Below are 24,669 nucleotides of genomic sequence, written 5' to 3'. Positions count from 1 at the left end.
ACAGTGGTTCCCAACTTCAGTCCTCCAGTACCCTCAACAGTGGTTCCCAACTTCAGTCCTCCAGTACCCCCAACAGTGGTTCCCAACTCCAGTCCTCCAGTACCCCCAACAGTGGTTCCCAACTCCAGTCCTCCAGTACCCCCAACAGTGGTTCCCAACTCCAGTCCTCCAGTACCCCCAACAGTGGTTCCCAACTCCAGTCCTCCAGTACCCCCAACAGTGGTTCCCAACTCCAGTCCTCCAGTACCCCCAACAGTGGTTCCCAACTCCAGTCCTCCAGTACCCCCAACAGTGGTTCCCAACTTCAGTCCCCCAGTACCCCCAACAGTGGTTCCCAACTTCAGTCCTCCAGTACCCCCAACAGCGGTTCCCAAATCCAGTCCTCCAGTACCCCCAACAGTGGTTCCCAACTCCAGTCCTCCAGTACCACCAACAGTGGTTCCCAACTCAGTCCTCCAGTACCACCAACAGTGGTTCCCAACTTCAGTCCTCCAGTACCCTCAACAGTGGTTCCCAACTTCAGTCCTCCAGTACCCCAACAGTGGTTCCCAACTCCAGTCCTCCAGTACCCCCAACAGTGGTTCCCAACTCCAGTCCTCCAGTACCCCCAACAGTGGTTCCCAACTCCAGTCCTCCAGTACCCCCAACAGTGGTTCCCAACTCCAGTCCTCCAGTACCCCCAACAGTGGTTCCCAACTCCAGTCCTCCAGTACCCCCAACAGTGGTTCCCAACTCCAGTCCTCCAGTACCCCCAACAGTGGTTCCCAACTTCAGTCCCCCAGTACCCCCAACAGTGGTTCCCAATCTGCATGAGAGAGTCAAAACCACTTATTAGAAACGAACGATTCAGTCCTCCAGTACCCCCAACAGCGGTTCCCAACTCCAGTCCTCCAGTACCCCCAACAGTGGTTCCCAACTCCAGTCCTCCAGTACCACCAACAGTGGTGCCCAACTTCAGTCCTCCAGTACCCTCAACAGTGGTTCCCAACTCCAGTCCTCCAGTACCACCAACAGTGGTTCCCAACTTCAGTCCTCCAGTACCCTCAACAGTGGTTCCCAACTCCAGTCCTCCAGTACCCCCAACAGTGGTTCCCAACTCCAGTCCTCCAGTACCACCAACAGTGGTTCCCAACTCCAGTCCTCCAGTACCCCCATCAGCGGTTCCCAACTCCAGTCCTCCAGTACCCCCAACAATACACATTATTTAGTGTAGCCCTCAACAAGCACACCTGATTAAACTTGTTAACAAATAACCCTCGTTAAGTTGAATCAAGTGCGTTTGTCCACTATGCTACAACATCAATATGTGCTGTTGGTGGAACTGGAGGACCGGAGTTGGGAAACACTGTTTTAGGTCATTATCTGCAGCTGGGTTACCATAATGAGAGTCAAAACCACTTATTAGAAACGAACGATGGTCGTCCTGTTGTTCGACATGGAAGCTGACAGTGTTCAAATCACCTTTCCAAAGAGGTCGGTCTCTGTTCCCTGCTCACAGAATGGTTTACTCTCTTTTCATTTGCATGTGTATAGCAGACAAATTGATCACGATGAAAGAAGCCAATTTTAAGTAATAGACCTGTCAAATTGCTAATATTCAGTCAAAAAATAAAAGAAAGAAAGAAAGATAACTACCTAGGCGATATGGCACGGTGACATGTGAGTTTGAAGTTACTATGCAATTATGTGATCGTCTCATGCTCAATTATACTTGGAAAATACTACTACCTTTTTGTATTCTTCTTCTTAAGATGGCTTGAAGAAAGAGCATTTTCCCCTCTTATTAATATATCCTCGTTACAGATGATGGAGAAAAGGAATCAGAGGAAAAGATGTAGGTAACGCGCTTCTCTCTCTCTCTCTCTCTCTCTCTCTCTCTCTCTCTCTCTCTCTCTCTCTCTCTCTCTCTCTCTCTCTCTCTCCTTCTCTCTCTCTCTCTGTTTCTCTCTGTCTTTCTCTTTCTCTCTACCCCATCTGTACTCCTCGCTATGCCCCCTCAATGCACGCTCACTAGTATGGTCGATTTAAATAATGATCATCGGTAAAAATTGTAAGTCCTAATGATCGATCAATAGCCTATCACTATGTATTACTTCAACCACGTCATGTAAATAACAATATAGTTGTTCGGTGGTAATGAAGGATTTTCCTTATCATTAATAACTTCATATTATTTCAGCTTAAAGTATCTCTCTTTATCCCTCTCTATCTCTCTCTCACTTTCCAGGGTCTCTCTCTCACTCTCCCTCTTTCAGGGTGTAACTCTCCCTCTCTCTCTCTTACTCAGGGTGTAACTCTCTCTCTCATCTCTCTTGACATCGCACTCTCCTCTCTATCTCTCTCAAACATGCACTTCCTCTCTCACACACGCAGTCTCTCTGCATCTCTCTTGACATCTCTTCTTTTCCATGCATCTCTCTCTCTTTCTCTCTGATTAAAACATGGTAAATTGTATGCTGCTCAAAGCCTTCGGGACTTTTGATGGCCTAGTTATTTCCCACTCTCCTTATTTCAGGGTGTAACTTCTCCTTCTCTCCTTATTTCAGGGTGTAACTTCTCCTTCTCTCCTTATTTCAGGGTGTAACTTCTCCTTCTCTCCTTATTTCAGGGTGTAACTTCTCCTTCTCTCCTTATTTCAGGGTGTAACTTCTCCTTCTCTCCTTATTTCAGGGTGTAACTTCTCCTTCTCTCCTTATTTCAGGGTGTAACTTCTCCTTCTCTCCTTATTTCAGGGTGTAACTTCTCCTTCTCTCCTTATTTCAGGGTGTAACTTATCTCCCTCTCCTTATTTTAAATTACATTCATACCCTGGCCTGTCACAAATAAATTACCTTCACACCCTGGCCTGTCACAAATAAATTACCTTCATACCCTGGCCTGTCACAAATAAATTACCTTCATACCCTGGCCTGTCACAAATAAATTACCTTCATACCATGGCCTGTCACAAATAAATTACCTTCATACCCTGGCCTGTCACAAATAAATTACCTTCATACCCTGGCCTGTCACAAATACATTACCTTCATACCCTGGCCTGTCACAAATAAATTACCTTCATACCCTGGCCTGTCACAATTAAATTACCTTCATACCCTGGCCTGTCACAAATAAATTACCTTCACACCCTGGCCTGTCACAAATAAATTACTTTCATACCCTGGCCTGTGTCACGCCTTGGTCATTGTATCTTGTGTTTTTGTTATATGTTTGGGTAGGCCAGGGTGTGACATGGGTTTATATGTTGTATTTCGTATTGGGGTTGTATTAATTGGGAGTGTGTATTATTAGGGGTGTGTCTAGTTAGGCTTGGCTGCCTGAGGCGATTCCTAATTGGAGTCAGCTGATTCTCGTTGTCTCGGATTGGGAACCGTATTTAGGCAGCCTGAGTGCGCGTTGTATTTCGTGGGTGATTGTACCTGTCTTAGTGTTAGTCACCAGATAGGCTGTATTAGTTTAATTCGTTTGTTGTTTTCTTCTTCCGTTATTTCATGTACCGTATTAGCTTCATTAAAAGTCATGAGTAACCTACACGCTGCATTTCGGTCTGACTTTCTACAAAGAACAGACTAACAACATTACAGAATCACCCACCACGATTCACAGACCGAGCAGCGTGTGAACTGGCAGGATCTGAAGGAGGACGATATGGATTATACTACGTGGGAAGAAATCGACAGGTGGGCGGCCGACCCAGGGCGTGTGCAGGAGCCCGCCTGGGATTCCCTACAGCAATGCGAAGAGGGCTATACACGTATGGAATCGAGAAGGAAAGCATTGCTATACAGAGCGAAAACTGAAGGTAACAGGGGAAAGCGCAGAGAGAGAGTGGCTGAGTCAGGAAACAGACCTGAGCCTACTCTCCCTGTTAATCGTGAAGAGCAGTTGCAATGGGAGAGAATGCATCATTTGGAGATTTGGACATGGGAGGAGGAATTAGACGGTCAAGGACCCTGGGAGCAGCCGGGAGAATATCGCCGTCCCAAGGAGGAAATAGAGGCAGCTAAAGCGGAGAGGCGTATGTATGAGGAGGCAGCACGGCGACGCGGTTGGAAACCGGAAAGTCACCCCCCAAAAAATATTGGGAGGGGCTAAAAGGGAGAATAGTTATGCCAGGTAGGAAACCTGCGCATACTCCCTGTGCTCACCGTTGGGCTAGAGAGACCGGGCAGGCACCGTGTTATGCTATGGAGCGCACAGTGTTTCCAGTGCGGGTGCAGAGCCAGCTGCGACTTATACCAGCCCTTCCTATTGGCCGGGCTAGAGTGGGCATCGAGCCAGGTAAGCTTGGGCAGGCTCGGTGCTCTAGAGCTCCAGTGCGCCTGCACGGTCCGGTCTATCCAGAGCCACCTCTACACACCAGTCCTCCGGTAGCAGCTCCCCGCACCAGGCTTCCTGTGCGTGTCCTCGCGCCAGTACCACCAGTTCCAGCACCACGCACCAGGCCTCCAGTGCGCCTCGCCTGTTTAGCGCAGCCAGAGCTTTTCTCCTCTCCTGCGCTGCCGGAGTCTCCTGTCTGTCCAGCGCCACTAGTGCTCCCAGTCGGCCCAGCGCGTCCAGTGCGCATCGCCTGTTCAGCACAGCCAGTGCTTTTCTCCCCTCCTGCACTGTTTGAGTCTCCCGCCTGTTCAGCTCAGCCAGAGCCTTTCTCCTCTCCTGTGCTGCCGGAGTCTCCTTTCGGCCCAGCGTCACCAGTCTGCCAGGATCCACCAGAAGTGCCAGTCTGCCAGGATCCGCCAGAAGTGCCAGTCTGCCAAGATCTTCTAGATCGGCCAGACAACCTTAATCATCCAGGTCCACCAGCCAGCCAGGATTTACCGGAGCCTACTACCTGCCTGAGCTTCCTCTCAGTACTGAGCTTCCTCTCAGTACTAGGCTCCCTCTCTCTACTGGGCTCCCTTTCAGTACCGAGCTTCCTCTCAGTACCGAGCTTCCTCTCAGTACCGAGCTTCCTCTCAGTACCGGGCTTCCTCTCAGTACCGGGCTTCCTCAGTACCGGGCTTCCCCTCAGTACCGGGCTTCCCCTCCGGGCTTCCCTCAGTACCGGGCTGCTTCGGTCCCGGGCTGCCCCTCTGTCCCGGGCTGCCCCTCTGTCCCGGGCTGCCCCGCTGTCCTGAGTTGCCCCTCTATCCTGAGTTGCCCCTCTATCCTGAGTTGCCCCTCTGTCCCGAGCTGCCCCTCTGTCCCGAGCTGCCCCTCTGTCCCGAGCTGCCCCTCAGTTATGTGGGGATCAGGGTGAGGACTATTAGGCCATGGTCGGCGGAGAAGGTGGATTATCCTAGGACGCGAAGGGGAGGAACTAGGACATTTATGGAGTGGGGTCCACGTCCCGAGCCAGAACCGCCACCATGGACAGACGCCCACCCGGACCCTCCCTATGCTCTTGAGGTGCGTCCCGAAGTCCGCACCTTAGGGGGGGGTTCTGTCACGCCTTGGTCATTGTATCTTGTGTTTTTGTTATATGTTTGGGTAGGCCAGGGTGTGACATGGGTTTATATGTTGTATTTCGTATTGGGGTTGTATTAATTGGGAGTGTGTATTATTAGGGGTGTGTCTAGTTAGGCTTGGCTGCCTGAGGCGATTCCTAATTGGAGTCAGCTGATTCTCGTTGTCTCGGATTGGGAACCGTATTTAGGCAGCCTGAGTGCGCGTTGTATTTCGTGGGTGATTGTACCTGTCTTAGTGTTAGTCACCAGATAGGCTGTATTAGTTTCATTCATTTGTTGTTTTCTTCTTCCGTTATTTCATGTACCGTATTAGCTTCATTAAAAGTCATGAGTAACCTACACGCTGCATTTCGGTCTGACTTTCTACAAACAACAGACTAACAACATTACAGAATCACCCACCACGATTCACAGACCGAGCAGCGTGTGAACTGGCAGGATCTGAAGGAGGACGATATGGATTATACTACGTGGGAAGAAATCGACAGGTGGGCGGCCGACCCAGGGCGTGTGCAGGAGCCCGCCTGGGATTCCCTACAGCAATGCGAAGAGGGCTATACACGTATGGAATCGAGAAGGAAAGCATTGCTATACAGAGCGAAAACTGAAGGTAACAGGGGAAAGCGCAGAGAGAGAGTGGCTGAGTCAGGAAACAGACCTGAGCCTACTCTCCCTGTTAATCGTGAAGAGCAGTTGCAATGGGAGAGAATGCATCATTTGGAGATTTGGACATGGGAGGAGGAATTAGACGGTCAAGGACCCTGGGAGCAGCCGGGAGAATATCGCCGTCCCAAGGAGGAAATAGAGGCAGCTAAAGCGGAGAGGCGTATGTATGAGGAGGCAGCACGGCGACGCGGTTGGAAACCGGAAAGTCACCCCCCAAAAAATATTGGGAGGGGCTAAAAGGGAGAATAGTTATGCCAGGTAGGAAACCTGCGCATACTCCCTGTGCTCACCGTTGGGCTAGAGAGACCGGGCAGGCACCGTGTTATGCTATGGAGCGCACAGTGTTTCCAGTGCGGGTGCAGAGCCAGCTGCGACTTATACCAGCCCTTCCTATTGGCCGGGCTAGAGTGGGCATCGAGCCAGGTAAGCTTGGGCAGGCTCGGTGCTCTAGAGCTCCAGTGCGCCTGCACGGTCCGGTCTATCCAGAGCCACCTCTACACACCAGTCCTCCGGTAGCAGCTCCCCGCACCAGGCTTCCTGTGCGTGTCCTCGCGCCAGTACCACCAGTTCCAGCACCACGCACCAGGCCTCCAGTGCGCCTCGCCTGTTTAGCGCAGCCAGAGCTTTTCTCCTCTCCTGCGCTGCCGGAGTCTCCTGTCTGTCCAGCGCCACCACTGCTCCCAGTCGGCCCAGCGCGTCCAGTGCGCATCGCCTGTTCAGCACAGCCAGTGCTTTTCTCCCCTCCTGCGCTGTTGGAGTCTCCCGCCTGTTCAGCTCAGCCAGAGCCTTTCTCCTCTCCTGTGCTGCCGGAGTCTCCTTTCGGCCCAGCGTCACCAGTCTGCCAGGATCCACCAGAAGTGCCAGTCTGCCAGGATCCGCCAGAAGTGCCAGTCTGCCAAGATCTTCTAGATCGGCCAGACAACCTTAATCATCCAGGTCCACCAGCCAGCCAGGATTTACCGGAGCCTACTACCTGCCTGAGCTTCCTCTCAGTACTGAGCTTCCTCTCAGTACTAGGCTCCCTCTCTGTACTGGGCTCCCTTTCAGTACCGAGCTTCCTCTCAGTACCGAGCTTCCTCTCAGTACCGAGCTTCCTCTCAGTACCGGGCTTCCTCTCAGTACCGGGCTTCCCCTCAGTACCGGGCTTCCCCTCAGTACCGGGCTTCCCCTCAGTACCGGGCTGCTTCGGTCCCGGGCTGCCCCTCTGTCCCGGGCTGCCCCTCTGTCCCGGGCTGCCCCGCTGTCCTGAGTTGCCCCTCTATCCTGAGTTGCCCCTCTATCCTGAGTTGCCCCTCTGTCCCGAGCTGCCCCTCTGTCCCGAGCTGCCCCTCTGTCCTGAGCTGCCCCTCTGTCCCGAGCTGCCCCTCAGCTATGTGGGGATCAGGGTGAGGACTATTAGGCCATGGTCGGCGGAGAAGGTGGATTATCCTAGGACGCGAAGGGGAGGAACTAGGACATTTATGGAGTGGGGTCCACGTCCCGAGCCAGAACCGCCACCATGGACAGACGCCCACCCGGACCCTCCCTATGCTCTTGAGGTGCGTCCCGAAGTCCGCACCTTAGGGGGGGGGGGGGGTTCTGTCACGCCTTGGTCATTGTATCTTGTGTTTTTGTTATATGTTTGGGTAGGCCAGGGTGTGACATGGGTTTATATGTTGTATTTCGTATTGGGGTTGTATTAATTGGGAGTGTGTATTATTAGGGGTGTGTCTAGTTAGGCTTGGCTGCCTGAGGCGATTCCTAATTGGAGTCAGCTGATTCTCGTTGTCTCGGATTGGGAACCGTATTTAGGCAGCCTGAGTGCGCGTTGTATTTCGTGGGTGATTGTACCTGTCTTAGTGTTAGTCACCAGATAGGCTGTATTAGTTTCATTCATTTGTTGTTTTCTTCTTCCGTTATTTCATGTACCGTATTAGCTTCATTAAAAGTCATGAGTAACCTACACGCTGCATTTCGGTCTGACTTTCTACAAACAACAGACTAACAACATTACAGAATCACCCACCACGATTCACAGACCGAGCAGCGTGTGAACTGGCAGGATCTGAAGGAGGACGATATGGATTATACTACGTGGGAAGAAATCGACAGGTGGGCGGCCGACCCAGGGCGTGTGCAGGAGCCCGCCTGGGATTCCCTACAGCAATGCGAAGAGGGCTATACACGTATGGAATCGAGAAGGAAAGCATTGCTATACAGAGCGAAAACTGAAGGTAACAGGGGAAAGCGCAGAGAGAGAGGGCTGAGTCAGGAAACAGACCTGAGCCTACTCTCCCTGTTAATCGTGAAGAGCAGTTGCAATGGGAGAGAATGCATCATTTGGAGATTTGGACATGGGAGGAGGAATTAGACGGTCAAGGACCCTGGGAGCAGCCGGGAGAATATCGCCGTCCCAAGGAGGAAATAGAGGCAGCTAAAGCGGAGAGGCGTATGTATGAGGAGGCAGCACGGCGACGCGGTTGGAAACCGGAAAGTCACCCCCCAAAAAATATTGGGAGGGGCTAAAAGGGAGAATAGTTATGCCAGGTAGGAAACCTGCGCATACTCCCTGTGCTCACCGTTGGGCTAGAGAGACCGGGCAGGCACCGTGTTATGCTATGGAGCGCACAGTGTTTCCAGTGCGGGTGCAGAGCCAGCTGCGACTTATACCAGCCCTTCCTATTGGCCGGGCTAGAGTGGGCATCGAGCCAGGTAAGCTTGGGCAGGCTCGGTGCTCTAGAGCTCCAGTGCGCCTGCACGGTCCGGTCTATCCAGAGCCACCTCTACACACCAGTCCTCCGGTAGCAGCTCCCCGCACCAGGCTTCCTGTGCGTGTCCTCGCGCCAGTACCACCAGTTCCAGCACCACGCACCAGGCCTCCAGTGCGCCTCGCCTGTTTAGCGCAGCCAGAGCTTTTCTCCTCTCCTGCGCTGCCGGAGTCTCCTGTCTGTCCAGCGCCACCAGTGCTCCCAGTCGGCCCAGCGCGTCCAGTGCGCATCGCCTGTTCAGCACAGCCAGTGCTTTTCTCCCCTCCTGCGCTGTTGGAGTCTCCCGCCTGTTCAGCTCAGCCAGAGCCTTTCTCCTCTCCTGTGCTGCCGGAGTCTCCTTTCGGCCCAGCGTCACCAGTCTGCCAGGATCCACCAGAAGTGCCAGTCTGCCAGGATCCGCCAGAAGTGCCAGTCTGCCAAGATCTTCTAGATCGGCCAGACAACCTTAATCATCCAGGTCCACCAGCCAGCCAGGATTTACCGGAGCCTACTACCTGCCTGAGCTTCCTCTCAGTACTGAGCTTCCTCTCAGTACTAGGCTCCCTCTCTGTACTGGGCTCCCTTTCAGTACCGAGCTTCCTCTCAGTACCGAGCTTCCTCTCAGTACCGAGCTTCCTCTCAGTACCGGGCTTCCTCTCAGTACCGGGCTTCCCCTCAGTACCGGGCTTCCCCTCAGTACCGGGCTTCCCCTCAGTACCGGGCTGCTTCGGTCCCGGGCTGCCCCTCTGTCCCGGGCTGCCCCTCTGTCCCGGGCTGCCCCGCTGTCCTGAGTTGCCCCTCTATCCTGAGTTGCCCCTCTATCCTGAGTTGCCCCTCTGTCCCGAGCTGCCCCTCTGTCCCGAGCTGCCCCTCTGTCCTGAGCTGCCCCTCTGTCCCGAGCTGCCCCTCAGCTATGTGGGGATCAGGGTGAGGACTATTAGGCCATGGTCGGCGGAGAAGGTGGATTATCCTAGGACGCGAAGGGGAGGAACTAGGACATTTATGGAGTGGGGTCCACGTCCCGAGCCAGAACCGCCACCATGGACAGACGCCCACCCGGACCCTCCCTATGCTCTTGAGGTGCGTCCCGAAGTCCGCACCTTAGGGGGGGTTCTGTCACGCCTTGGTCATTGTATCTTGTGTTTTTGTTATATGTTTGGGTAGGCCAGGGTGTGACATGGGTTTATATGTTGTATTTCGTATTGGGGTTGTATTAATTGGGAGTGTGTATTATTAGGGGTGTGTCTAGTTAGGCTTGGCTGCCTGAGGCGATTCCTAATTGGAGTCAGCTGATTCTCGTTGTCTCGGATTGGGAACCGTATTTAGGCAGCCTGAGTGCGCGTTGTATTTCGTGGGTGATTGTACCTGTCTTAGTGTTAGTCACCAGATAGGCTGTATTAGTTTCATTCATTTGTTGTTTTCTTCTTCCGTTATTTCATGTACCGTATTAGCTTCATTAAAAGTCATGAGTAACCTACACGCTGCATTTCGGTCTGACTTTCTACAAACAACAGACGAACAACATTACAGCCTGTCACAAATAAATTACCTTCATACCCTGGCCTGTCACAAATAAATTACCTTCATACCCTGGCCTGTCACAAATAAATTACCTTCATACCCTGGCCTGTCACAAATAAATTACCTTCACACCCTGGCCTGTCACAAATAAATTACCTTCACACCCTGGCCTGTTACAAATAAATTACCTTCACACCCTGACCTGTCACAAATAAATTACCTTCACACCCTGGCCTGTCACAAATAAATTACCTTCATACCCTGGCCTGTCACAAATAAATTACCTTCATACCCTGGCCTGTCACAAATAAATTACCTTCACACCATGGCCTGTCACAAATAAATTACCTTCACACCATGGCCTGTCACAAATAAATTACCTTCATACCCTGGCCTGTCACAAATAAATTACCTTCACACCATGGCCTGTCACAAATAAATTACCTTCACACCATGGCCTGTCACAAATAAATTACCTCTCAGGTTACATACTGTACAGCACCCTGTCCTAAATAAATTACCTCTCAGGTTACATACTGTACAGCACCCTGTCCTGTCAGGTTACATTCACCACACACACACACAAATACTGACATATGATATGTGCCAACACCGACACACACACACGAACCGACACACACACGCACACAGACGCACGTGCACACACACACACACACACACACACACACACACACACACACACACACACACACACACACACACACACACACACACACACACACACACACACACACACACACACACACACACACACACACACACACACACACACACACACACACACACACCCGTCCTAGCATAGCCCTGACCTCAGTAAAGTATCCTAACACAGCGTGCCCAGCAACAGCAGCTGACAGGCATCTTCTCTGTGAGGTGCCCAGCAACAGTAGCTGACGGCATCTTCTCTGTGAGGTGCCCAGCAACAGTAGCTGACAGGCATCTTCTCTGTGAGGTGCCCAGCAACAGTAGCTGACGGCATCTTCTCTGTGAGGTGCCCAGCAACAGCAGCTGACAGGCAGCTTCTCTGTGAGGTGCCAAGCAACAGTAGCTGACAGGCAGCTTCTCTGTGAGGTGCCAAGCAACAGTAGTTGACAGGCATCTTCTCTGTGAGGTGCCAAGAAACAGTAGCTGACAGGCATCTTCTCTGTGAGGTGACAAGAAACAGTAGCTGACAGGCATCTTCTCTGTGAGGTGCCCAGCCAAGTCTCTCTAATCTGAATGGACACTCTAACATCCTAATTTGTCCAAAATGGTACCCTATGCACTCTATAGTGCACTACACTTGACCAGGGCCCATAGGGACTAGTGTATAATTTGAGGGGGACACACACGGCTAACAATAGAGCTGCAGTCTTAGACTAAAAAACTCAGCCTTTCCTCTTTGCTTTGTGGAGATCTCACGTCTTCTGATGGAATGTGGTGGGGTTGGGAGAGAATGGAAAATCAAAGTACTGAAGAGTTTCTAACATGTAGGATGTTCTGTAGTGAAGAGTCTCTACGATGTAGGATGCAGTCTACTGAAGTCTCTAAGATGTAGGATGTTCTGTACTGTGGAGTCACTAACATGTAGGATGTTCTGTAGTGAAGAGTCTCTAAGATGTAGGATGCAGTCTACTGAAGAGTCTCTAACATGTAGGATGTTCTGTACTGTAGAGTCACTAACATGTAGGATGTTCTGTACTGTACAGTCACTAACATGTAGGATGTTCTGTAGTGAAGGGTCTCTAAGATGTAGGATGTAGTCTACTGAAGAGTCTCTAACATGTAGGATGTTCTGTACTGTAGAGTCACTAACATGTAGGATGTTCTGTACTGTAGAGTCACTAACATGTAGGATGTAGAGTACTGTAGAGTCTCTAACATGTAGGATGTTCTGTACTGTAGAGTCTCTAACATGTAGGATGTAGAGTACTATAGAGTCTCTAACATGTAGGATGTTATGTACTGTAGAGTCTCTAACATGTAGGATGTAGAGTACTGTAGAGTCTCTAACATGTAGGATGTTCTGTACTATAGAGTCTCTAACATGTAGGATGTTATGTACTGTAGAGTCTATAACATGTAGGATGTAGTCTACTGAAGAGTCTCTAACATGTAGGATGTTCTGTACTGTAGAGTTTAACATGTAGGATGTAGTGTACTGTAGAGTCTCTAACATGTAGGATGTAGTGTACTGTAGAGTCTCTAACATGTAGGATGTTCTGTACTGAAGAGTCACTAACATGTAGGATGTAGTGTACTGTAGAGTCTCTAACATGTAGGATGTAGAGTACTGTAGAGTCTCTAACATGTAGGATGTTCTGTACTGAAGAGTCTCTAACATGTAGTATGTTCTGTACTGAAGAGTCTCTAACATGTAGGATGTAGAGTACTGTAGAGTCTCTAACATGTAGGATGTAGAGTACTGAAGAGTCTCTAACATGTAGGATGTTCTGTACTGAAGAGTCTCTAACATGTAGGATGTTCTGTACTGAAGAGTCTCTAACATGTAGGATGTTCTGTACTGAAGAGTCTCTAACATGTAGGATGTTCTGTACTGAAGAGTCTCTAACATGTAGGATGTTCTGTACTGAAGAGTCTCTAACATGTAGGATGTTCTGTACTGAAGAGTCTCTAACATGTAGGATGTTCTGTACTGAAGAGTCTCTAACATGTATGATGTAGTCTTCATCTGAAATACACCTAATGACAACTGTAAAACTGCTTTCTTTGCTGCTACAAATCGATGAAGCCTGACCCTTGGAAGCACGAACAGTGAGCATTGTCATTGTTCCTATTTCATCATTATTTTTGCTCTACACCTGTGGAAGAACAGGAAGACATCACTTGCACCTGTGGTAGAGCAACTATAGTGGATAATAAGGAATATTATTTATTTCCAATTCAAAGTTATTTAAGAAACAAATGGATGCATCACTTGAAGGTATTCTGCTGTGCTGTATGAAGATCTTCAGGAGGCATGAGGAGATGAGACTGGTGGTAGAGACCTGTAACTATTCCTGGTAGATAACCCCCCCCCCACACACACACACACACATAAACAAACACACACACGTAAACAAGCACACACACACACACACACACTCACACACACATAAACACACACACACACGTAAACACACACACACAAACACATGTAAACACACACGCGAGCGTACACACATGGGAACGCGCACACACAAGAGCGTGCACGCACACACACACACACACACACACCCCTCCTAGTACATATGCCGAGCAGATCTACACCCTCCTGATTTGATGTGTGTTATAATGAGGCCTAGCAGCAAGCGACACAGAAGATGAAAGAGTTTTATTCCCTCTCTCATCTCCTCCCACATCCTCTTTCTAAGACTCACATTCTAGTGGCCCCAAAGACATGCTGCAGGACCTGGGTGACACTGCTGTCAGCCGGCCCCAATTCACACCCTTAACTTTGATTCTAACACTTCAATGTTTATTATTTTATTTAGTTATTTATTTATTTTACCCACTTTTTCTCCGCTATTTCGTGGTATCCAATTGCTAGTTTCAGTCTTGTCTCATCGTATGAAACTCCCGTATGGACTCGGGAGAGGCGAAGGTCGAGAGCCGTGCGTCCTCCGAAACACAACCCAGCCAAGACGCACTGCTTCATGACAAAATGCTCACTTAACCCGGAAGCCAGCAGCACCAATGTGTCGGAGGAAACGCCGTACACTTGGCGACAGTGTCAGCCTGCACTGCGCCCGGCCCGCCACAGGAGTCGCTAGCGCGCGATGGGATAAGGACATCCCTGCCTGCCAAACCCTCCCCTAACCCGGACGACGCTGGGCCAATTGTGTGCTGCCCCATGGTCTCCCGGTCGCGGCTAGAGCCTAGACTCAAACCCAGCATCTCTAGTGGCACATCTTAGACCACTGCGCCAGTCGGGAGGCCAACACTTTCATGTTTACCCCTTCCCCCTCTCATGTTTACCCCTTCCCCCTCTCATGTTTACCCCTTCCCCCTCTCATGTTTACCCCTTCCCCTCTCATGTTTACCTCTTCCCCTCTCATGTTTACCCCTTCCCCTTTCATGTTTACCCCTTCCCCTCTCATGTTTACCCCTTCCCCTCTCATGTTTACCCCTTCCCCCTCTCATGTTTACCCCTTCCCCTCTCATGTTTACCTCTTCCCCCTCTCATGTTTACCTCTTCCCCCTCTCATGTTTACCCCTTCCCCCTCATGTTTACCCCCCCTTCATGTTTACCCTTCCCCTCTCATGTTTACCCCTTCCCCTCTCATGTTTACCCCTTCCCCTCTCATGTTTACCCCTTCCCCTCATGTTTACCCCTTCCCCCTCTCATGTTTACCCCTTCCCCTCTCATGTTTACCCTTCCCCTCTCATGTTTACCTCTTCCCCTCTCATGTTTACCTCTTCCCCCTCATGTTTACCCCTTCCCCCTCTCATGTTTACCCCTTCCCCTCTCATGTTTACCCCTTCCCCCTCTCATGTTTACCCCTTCCCCCTTCTCATGTTTACCCCTTCCCCTCTCATGTTTACCCCTTCTCATGTTTACCCCTTCCCCTCTCATGTTTACCCCTCTCCCCCTTCCCCTCTCATGTTTACCCCTTCCCCCTCTCATGTTTACCCCTTCCCCTCTCATGTTTACCCCTTCCCCTCTCATGTTTACCCCTTCCCCTCTCATGTTTACCCCTTCCCCCTCTCATGTTTACCCCTTCCCCTCTCATGTTTACCCCTTCCCCCTCTCATGTTTACCCCTTCCCCCTCTCATGTTTACCCCTTCCCCTCTCATGTTTACCACTTCCCCTCTCATGTTTACCCCTTCCCCCTCTCATGTTTACCACTTCCCCCTCTCATGTTTACCACTTCCCCCAGAGAGTCAGACCACAACAGCATCCAGGAACTGAACTGATGACAGATCTGAACTGGTGACAGATCTGAACTGGTGACAGATCTGAACTGGTGGCCTTTTGAGGTTTGCCGATGTGAAGGGTCTGGACACAGTAGGTGTCAGCAATGTCCATGGGCTGTGGTTCCACCATTTGCTTCCACCTTTACAGATCTAGGGTTTTGCATCCCAAATGGCCTCCTATTCACTCTATAGTGCACTCCTTTTTAGCATGGCCCATAAGAATAGGGTGCCATTTGAGACTCAGCTTTAGAGATAGAAGAATAAATAAGACAAGTAAATATGTTACTGTTGTTTCCCTTTAAACACATGCATTTCATATCAACTATCCTCCAAGGCTAATAGTCAAGGTCAAGTAATCCATTGTATTATACCAGCTGAGTGGATTCTCAATCTTCTCTACGATAACCTTATAACTGAGAATGTTGTCTCGGAGTCACATATGAATAGATTGTTCATCATTTGTTGTGGCTGGTATTATTTCATTTTTAAATGCTAGCATCTTATTTCCCCAGCTAGACAGCACATTAAATGAGTACAACACACACACGCACACGCATACGCGCACACGCACGCACACACGCACACACACACACACACACACACACACACACACACACACACACACACACTGTAGCTCAGTTGGTAGAGCATGGCGCTTGTAACACACGCACACACACACACACACACACACACACACACACACACACACACACACACACACACACACACACACACACACACACACACACACACACACACACACACACACACACACACGCACGCACACACGCACACACACACACACACACACACACACACTGTAGCTCAGTTGGTAGAGCATGGCGCTTGTAACGCCAGTAGCTCAGTTGGTAGAGCATGGCGCTTGTAACGCCAGGGTAGTGGGTTCGATCCCCGGGACCACCCATACGTAGAATGTATGCACACATGACTGTAAGTCGCTTTGGATAAAAGCGTCTGCTAAATGGCATATATTATTATATTATTATAAATGAGTATAGCACAGTCATTAATTAACTGTCCATGCATGCGTAATTCACTACAGATATCTGCATGTGATACAGCATATTATCTCTGGTGTACAAAAGCCCTCAAAAGCTTTGTTCACACAACAGGCCTTAATACTCAAATAAGTTTAGTTTCTTCAAATCTGTTATGGAATATTGACTGTTCAAACAGCAAGTTACAAATCAGATTTGTGTATTCAGACAGTAGTCATTTGCTGACATGGTTACGCTAGTTGCCATAGTAATGATGGTTGTGTGCACAGCAGTGTCGGCTGATCCATGGTGTTGTTTGTGCTTTGTATCACTCAGACTTTATGTAGCAGGCGAAGGTGGCATCAACGACCTGCCATAGACATTTCCCAGTTGCTTTGAATGTTCAAAATCCTAACGAGTCCTTTTTGGCTACTTGCCACAGTAGTCATCTAGATAAAGCTAGCTAGCTGTTTAGCTATCCACAGTAGTCATCTAGATAAAGCTAGCTAGCTGTTTAGCTATCCACAGTAGTCATCTAGATAAAGCTAGCTAGCTGTTTAGCTAGCCACAGTAGTCATCTAGATAAAGCTAGCTAGCTGTTTAGCTAGCCACAGTAGTCATCTAGATAAAGCTAGCTAGCTGTTTAGCTAGCCACAGTAGTCATCTAGATAAAGCTAGCTAGCTGTTTAGCTAGCCACAGTAGTCATCTAGATAAGGTTAGCTAGCTGTTTAGTTTTCTACCACATTCACTAATTAGGTGCACGATGAAGAAATCACTCTGGCATTTCCCAGTTGCTAAATTTCAGTTCACGTGACAAAACAAGCAAGTATAGTGTGGAGAATCAGTGTAATCATCTACATATATTGTATTTTCAGCTGTTTGAAGTTGGTGTACAAAAGTAAAAGCAAAAGATGCAATGTTTTTTTTATCTAACTAGTCAAGTCAGTTAAGAACAAATTCTTATTTACAATGACGGCCAACACCAGCCAAACCCGGACGACAGTTGGCCAATTGTGGACGGACATGATAGGACCTGGATTTGAGACAAAGGACTCTAGTGACGCTTCTTGCACTGAGACGCAGTGCCTTAGACGCTGCGTCACTTGGGAGCCCTGAACTTAAGAACAGGAAGCATAGAAATAGTGTACATAGAACAGATCTACCGTTTCTTAGACTTGCTTTCAATGAGAATGAACTCATATGTCCATATGAGGAATCAGATTTGTATCTGATTTCAAACCACCTTTGTAGTTGGTTTGAATTGTGGCTTGAAATATCTGATTCCGTGTGCTTTTTTTGCGCTTCTTACTGCAGGGAAAAGAACAGATTCTAATCTGATATACAACTCAAAATATATATATTTGAGTCACTATAAACTGCCAAACATGAACAAGGCTAAAGTGGAGCAGCACTACTGCTGGGGAACTTGATCAACCAAGTTGATTTTACCTGTTGACTTTCCCAATGCCACACACCTGGCTAATTCACAGGACTTGATAGGCTAATTCACAGGACCCTGATTGGCTAATTCACAGGACCCTGAAAATATCACAGATTCATTCATTTGACCCTGATAGGCTAATTCACAGGACCCTGAAGGCAATTCACAGGACAGATAGGCTAATTCACAGGACTTGATAGGCTAATTCACAGGACCCTGATAGGCTAATTCACAGGACCCTGATAGGCTAATTCACAGGACTTGATAGGCTAATTCACAGGACTTGATAGGCTAATTCACAGGACTTGATAGGCTAATTCACAGGACCCTGATAGGCTAATTCACAGGACCCTGATAGGCTAATTCACAGGAGCCTGATAGGCTAATTCACAGGACTTGATAGGCTAATTCACAGGACTTGATAGGCTAATTCACAGCTTTGGTTTGCATTTAAATCCCATCTGTTTCTTTCCATCTCGCTCATGTCTCCTGATTCTGCATCTTCGACCCTACTCTCCTCCCTTTCTGCATCCTATGACTTGTACTGTCCCCTTTCCTCCCGGCGGGCCCGGCCCCCCTCCTGCTCCGTGGCTGAGTGACTCATTAGCTATGTTTCCATTAACTTGCCCAGTGATTTGTTTGTCGACATTTACAAAGTTTGCATTGAACATAGATGCGTTAATAGCCTGCTAGAGTGCGTTTCGAAAGAACTATCTTTTGTCGATAAAAACAGCTGGATGTAATGACGTCACACCTAAAAAATTTAAATTAAAATTCACAAAAACCTACAGTGTCGAATAAAATGTAGTGGTTGAAGTGTTTCCATTACCCATTTAGACAAATTGTGCATTAACAAATTGGCGACAGCCTGTATTCCCTCCCACACATCTGTTTCATGTCCCCGGTAGCCTGCGAAAGCCAGTGTGGATAGAATGCAATAATTGACCAACATTTCTCATATTCTAATAATTCTCATGTGTCAATGTATCGCCATGGTGATACTTGTATTCCTGTAGATCTGTAATAATTGAATGGTGAAACATGCATCCAGCCAATCAGAAATGCAAGGCACAGCCGGAAGAGGACTGGCCACCCCAGATGCTCTCTCTAATTCTCTCTTTCTTTCTCTCTCTCGGAGGACCTGAGCCCTAGGACCGTGCCCCAGGACTACCTGACATGATGGCTGAAACAGTTTCAACTGTTCATCCAGCCATTTATCATCTTGGTCATGTTCTGTTATAATGCCCGGCACAGCCAGAAGACGACTGGCCACCCCACATAGCCCGGTTCCTCTCTAGGTTTCTTCCTAGGTTTTGGCCTTTCTAGGGAGTTTTTCCTAGCCACCGTGAGTCAGGTTTTAGGCTGGGTTTCTGTACAGCACTTTGAGATATCACAATCATTGTCCTTGTGTCCCCAGGACTGACATGTGCTGCTGCTCCAGTTTCAACTGTGATTGCTGGTCATTTATGAACATTTGAACAAAGAAAAATGATTTTATAGTATAAAAAAATAAATTTGATTTGATTTGATTCAGGAATGTTATCTTGCAAGCAGTAGGCATTTCAAATTAAATGTAGAGTGGAACTTATGGTTAGATGATGACATCACGTGCCTTCGAAAGTATCTGGCAATCATCATTTATTTATTCAAAAAAATACTATTTCCATTATTTGTCCCAATGTAGAAAGATCGACAAAAGAAAAATTCACCGCTGTCGAAAGGATAAAAAAGTGAATGATCTTTAGAATATGTCTATTATCTGCTGTTTCCACTACATATGTTGCAATTATTTGGAAACCTTTCTATAGAGAACTTAGAGCACAGGGCTGGAGGAAAACTTCTGGAGGACCTATCATCCTTTTACTCTCTCCCATCTGCCTTCTCTATGCTGCTAAAGCCACGATCTATCACTAATTATGAAGCTTCTTCCTATAACCAACCGTAGGAAGCACTTTCCACCTTCTCCTCCCTCCTTAATCCTCCACACCCTCTCCCTTCTTCCTCGCTCTCTGTGGGGCGACTTTATCAACTACTTGAAAAAGAAGATTGACAGCAGCCACACCTCATTCACTCAGCTTATGGAGTCCACTGTTCCCACTCACATAGAACTATCCTACGCCTTGACCCCTTTCTACCCGCTCTCTGAAATCCTGCGAACAAGTGAGGTCCGGCCGCCAAAGAACCTGGTCGCTTAACCCCATCCCCTCCTCTCTTCTCCAGAGCATCTCTGGCGACCTCCCATTCCTCACTTCCCACTAATCCCTGACCAATGGCTGCGTCCCCTCTAACTTTCAAATGGCCAAGAGTTGCTCCCCTCCTCAAGAAACCAACACTCAACCCCTCTGACGTCTAAAACTACAGACCGGTACACCTTCGTTATTTTATCATTTGTTTATATTCTTAATTTTATTTGAGTGTGCTCTCTTGCTATATCTCTCAGAACGATCGTCTTTACACAAACCAGTCGGGCCATTCAACTGAGACTGTTCTTCTCTGTGTCATGGAGGCTTTCTCCTCTGCAAAAGCTGACTCTCTCCTCTGTTCTCATCCTCATAGACCTATCCACTGGCTTCAACACTGAACCCTCAGATCCTCCTCTCCACCCTCTCAGGGCTGGGCATCTCAGGTTCTGCCTCCTCACCACCCTCTCAGGGCTTGGCGTCTCAGGCTCTGCCTCCTTTCCACCCTCTCGGAGCTGGGCGTCTCAGGCTCTGCCTCCTCTCCACACTCTCGGAGCTGGGCGTCTCAGGCTCTGCCTCCTCTCCACCCTCTCGGAGCTGGGCGTCTCAGGCTCTGCCTCCTCTCCACCCTCTCGGGGCAGGGCATCTCAGGCTCTGCCTCCTCTCCACCCTCTCGGAGCTGGGCATCTCAGGCTCTGCCTCCTCTCCACCCTCTCGGGGCAGGGCATCTAAGGCTCTGCCTCCTCTCCACCCTCTCGGAGCTGGGTGTCTCAGGCTCTGCCTCCTCTCCACCCTCTCGGAGCTGGGCATCTCAGGCTCTGCCTCCTCTCGGAGCTGGGCATCTCAGGCTCTGCCTCCTCTCGGAGCTGGGCATCTCAGGCTCTGCCTCCTCTCGGAGCTGGGCATCTCAGGCTCTGCCTCCTCTCGGAGCTGGGCATCTCAGGCTCTGCACACTCTTGGATTGCATCCTAATTAGCAGACCGCTCCTACCAGGTGACATGGAGAGGATGTGTGTGTGCACCAGATTCTCTCACTACTGGTGTCCCCCAGAGCTCAGTTTTAGGCCCTGTTCTCTCTACACACCAAGTCACTCTGCTCTGTCATATCCTCACATGGTCTCTAGTATCATTGCTATGTGGATGACACTCAATTACTTTTCTCGTCTCCCTTTCTGACACTCAGGTGGCGACACACATCTCTGCATGCCTGGCAGATATCTAAGCTTGGATATCGGCCCACCATCTCAAGCTCAACCTCGACAAGACAGAGCTGCTCTTCCTCCCGGGGAAGACCTGCCCGCTACATCATAATTGACAACTCCGCGGTGTCGCCCTCCCAGAGTACAAAGAACATTAGCGTGACCGTGGACAACAACATGCCATTACCTGCAAACATCAAAGCAGTGATTCGCTCCTGCAGGTTCATGCTCTACAACATCCGTAGTGTACGACCCTTCCTCACACAGGTCCTAACCCAGGCATTTGTCATCTCCGGTCTGGGCTCCCACTTGTGCCATCACACCCCTGCAATTTAACCAGAATGCTGCAGTCTGCCTTGTGTTCAACCTTCCCAAATTATCCCTTGTCAGTCTATTCCGCCACACACTCAACTGACTTCCAGTCGAAGCTCACATCCACTACAAGACCAGGGCACATGCCTATGAAGCAGCAAGTGGAACTGCCCCTCCCTACCTTCCGGCTAAAACATTACACCCCAACCCGAGTACACCGGTCTGCCACCTCTGGTCTCTTGACCCTCACGCCCCTACAGGAGGACAGCTCCCGCTCAGCCCAGTCCAAGCTCTTCTCTGTTCTGGCACCCCAATTGTGGAAACGGCTAGGACAGCAGAGTCCCTTTCCATCTTCCCGAAAACATCTGAAACCCTACCTCTTCAAAGAGTATCTTAAATAATCCCACAGCTGATCATTTCATCTGCTGACTTTCTTTCAATGCCACACACCTGTCACACTGCATAAAATGGCCTGTTTATGTGTGTGTCAGAATATCTTTCATGATAAAAAAGTAGAAACTCCGATAAAAACAGCTTGACCAGTATTGATTAGTCGGCTCTGGAAGGTCATGGATCTTTACCCATGCTAATAGCCCCTATCACCTTGTATATTGCCCTCATATCATATTTAGTAGGCTTATAAACCTAGTAGTTCATACATTTTAAAAACGTATTAATAAGAATGATAGACTGTAAAGTTAACAGAGTCTATATGATTCTTGTGATATCATCAGTTAAATTTTCAATATGGAATCAAACTTAAATTCAAACTTTATTTGAACTGTATTTAAAATAGCATCACTTAAAACAATGAAAAAAAATCAACACAGCAATAAAAGAGACGAATCTAAGAACATAAAACATTTATTATGCATTTATAGATCTTTATTATTTAAGATACATGAGACATCTTTTCCATTTGAAAAAGGTTTGTGGAAAAGTATTGCAAAAAATTGCGTGTGCAAACTATATCAGATAATGAGGGACAGTTCTACTCACCTGGATCCACTGGTGACGACAAATCAAATCCAGTCAAATAACATTTCATTGTAATTTATTTCCAAGCTTCTCACAACAAAATGGACATAGTAATCAAATAAGCAACATGGGAAAACAATAAAATAAGTGCCACTGTAAATACATACATCCTTCAGAAAGTATTCATACCTGTTAACTGATTCTGATTCTACACTCTAACCACTAGGCTACCTGTCACCCCTACACTCTAACCACTAGGCTACCTGCCCCCCTAGACTCTAACCACTAGGCTACCTGCCCCCCTACACTCTAACCACTAGGCTACCTGTCACCTCTACACTCTAACCACTAGGCTACCTGAACCCCTAGACTCTAACCACTAGGCTACCTGTCACCCCTACACTCTAACCACAGCACCTGCCACCCCTACACTCTAACCACTAGGCTACCTGCCACCCCTACACTCTAACCACTAGGCTACCTGCCACCCCTACACTCTAACCACTAGGCTACCTGCCACCCCTACACTCTAACCACTAGGCTGCATGCCACCCCTACACTCTAACCACTAGGCTGCCTGCCACCCCTACACTCTAACCACTAGGCTACCTGCCCCCTACACTCTAACCACTAGGCTGCATGCCACCCCTACACTCTAACCACTAGGCTGCCTGCCACCCCTACACTCTAACCACTAGGCTACCTGCCCCCCTACACTCTAACCACTAGGCTACCTGCCACCCCTACACTCTAACCACTAGACTACCTGCCACCCCTACACTCTAACCACTAGGCTACCTGCCACCCCTACACTCTAACCACTAGGCTGCATGCCACCCCTACACTCTAACCACTAGGCTGCCTGCCACCCCTACGCTCTAACCACTAGGATACCTGCCCCCCTACATTCTAACCACTAGGCTACCTGCCACCCCTACACTCTAACCACTAGGCTACCTGCCACCCCTACACTCTAACCACTAGGCTGCATGCCACCCCTACACTCTAACCACTAGGCTGCCTGCCACCCCTACACTCTAACCACTAGGATACCTGCCCCCCTACACTCTAACCACTAGGCTACCTGCCACCCCTACAATCTAACCACTAGACTACCTGCCACCCCTACACTCTAACCACTAGGCTACCTGTCACCCCTACACTCTAACCACTAGGCTACCTGTCACACCTACACTCTAACCACTAGGCTACCTGTCACCCCTACACTCTAACCACTAGGCTACCTGCCACCCCTACACTCTAACCACTAGGCTACCTGCCACCCCTACACTCTAACCACTAGGATACCTGCCCCCCCCTACACTCTAACCACTAGGCTACCTGCCACCCCTACACTCTAACCACTAGGATACCTGCCACCCTTACACTCTAACCACTAGGCTACCTGCCCCCCTACACTCTAACCACTAGGCTACCTGTCACCCCTACACTCTAACCACTAGGCTACCTGTCACCCTATATATCAATGACCACTAGGCTACCTGATCCACCTCTACGCAGATGACACCATTCTAACCACTTTCGGGCTACACTGTCATCTAACCTCCAAACACTCAACCACAGCACTACCTGTCACCTCCAACTGCTCTTAACCACTAGGCTACCTGTCACCCCTACACTCTAACCACTAGGCTACCTGCCACCCCAGGCTGCTGCCCCATCTACACCCAATTCACCATAATGACAAAGTGAAACCATGTTTTTAGACATTTTTGCAAATGTATAGAAAATGAAATATTTTCCAGTATTACTTTAGTGCTGCAACAGGATGCATGTTTTGGAATAGTTTATTCTGTACAGGTTTCGTTCTTTTCACTCTGTCAAGTAGGTTAGTATTATGGAGTACAATGTTGTTGATCAAATCTTAGTTGTTTTCTCCTGTCACCCTCCTTGCCTGGTCCGTGAGTTTTGGTGGGCGGTCATCTCTTGGCAGGTTTGTTGTGGTGCCATATTCTTTCCATTTTTTATTAATGGATTTAATGGTGCTCTGTGGGATGTTCAAAGTTTCTGATATTTATTTATAACCCAACCCTGATCTGTACTTCTCCACAACTTTGTCCCTGACCTGTTTGGAGAGCTCCTTGGTCTTCATGGTGCCCTTGCTTAGTGGTGTTGCAGACTCTGGAGCCTTTCAGAACAGGTGTATATACACTAAGATCATGTGATCATGTGGCATATACTGAGATCATGTGATAGATCATGTGACACTTAGATTGCACCCAGGTGTACTTTATTTAATTAATTGTGTGACTTCTGAAGGTA

Source organism: Oncorhynchus gorbuscha, linkage group LG03 (genome assembly GCF_021184085.1).
Source record: "Oncorhynchus gorbuscha isolate QuinsamMale2020 ecotype Even-year linkage group LG03, OgorEven_v1.0, whole genome shotgun sequence".
Lineage (NCBI taxonomy): Eukaryota > Metazoa > Chordata > Actinopteri > Salmoniformes > Salmonidae > Oncorhynchus > Oncorhynchus gorbuscha.
Note: the sequence above shows the minus strand (reverse complement) of the source record.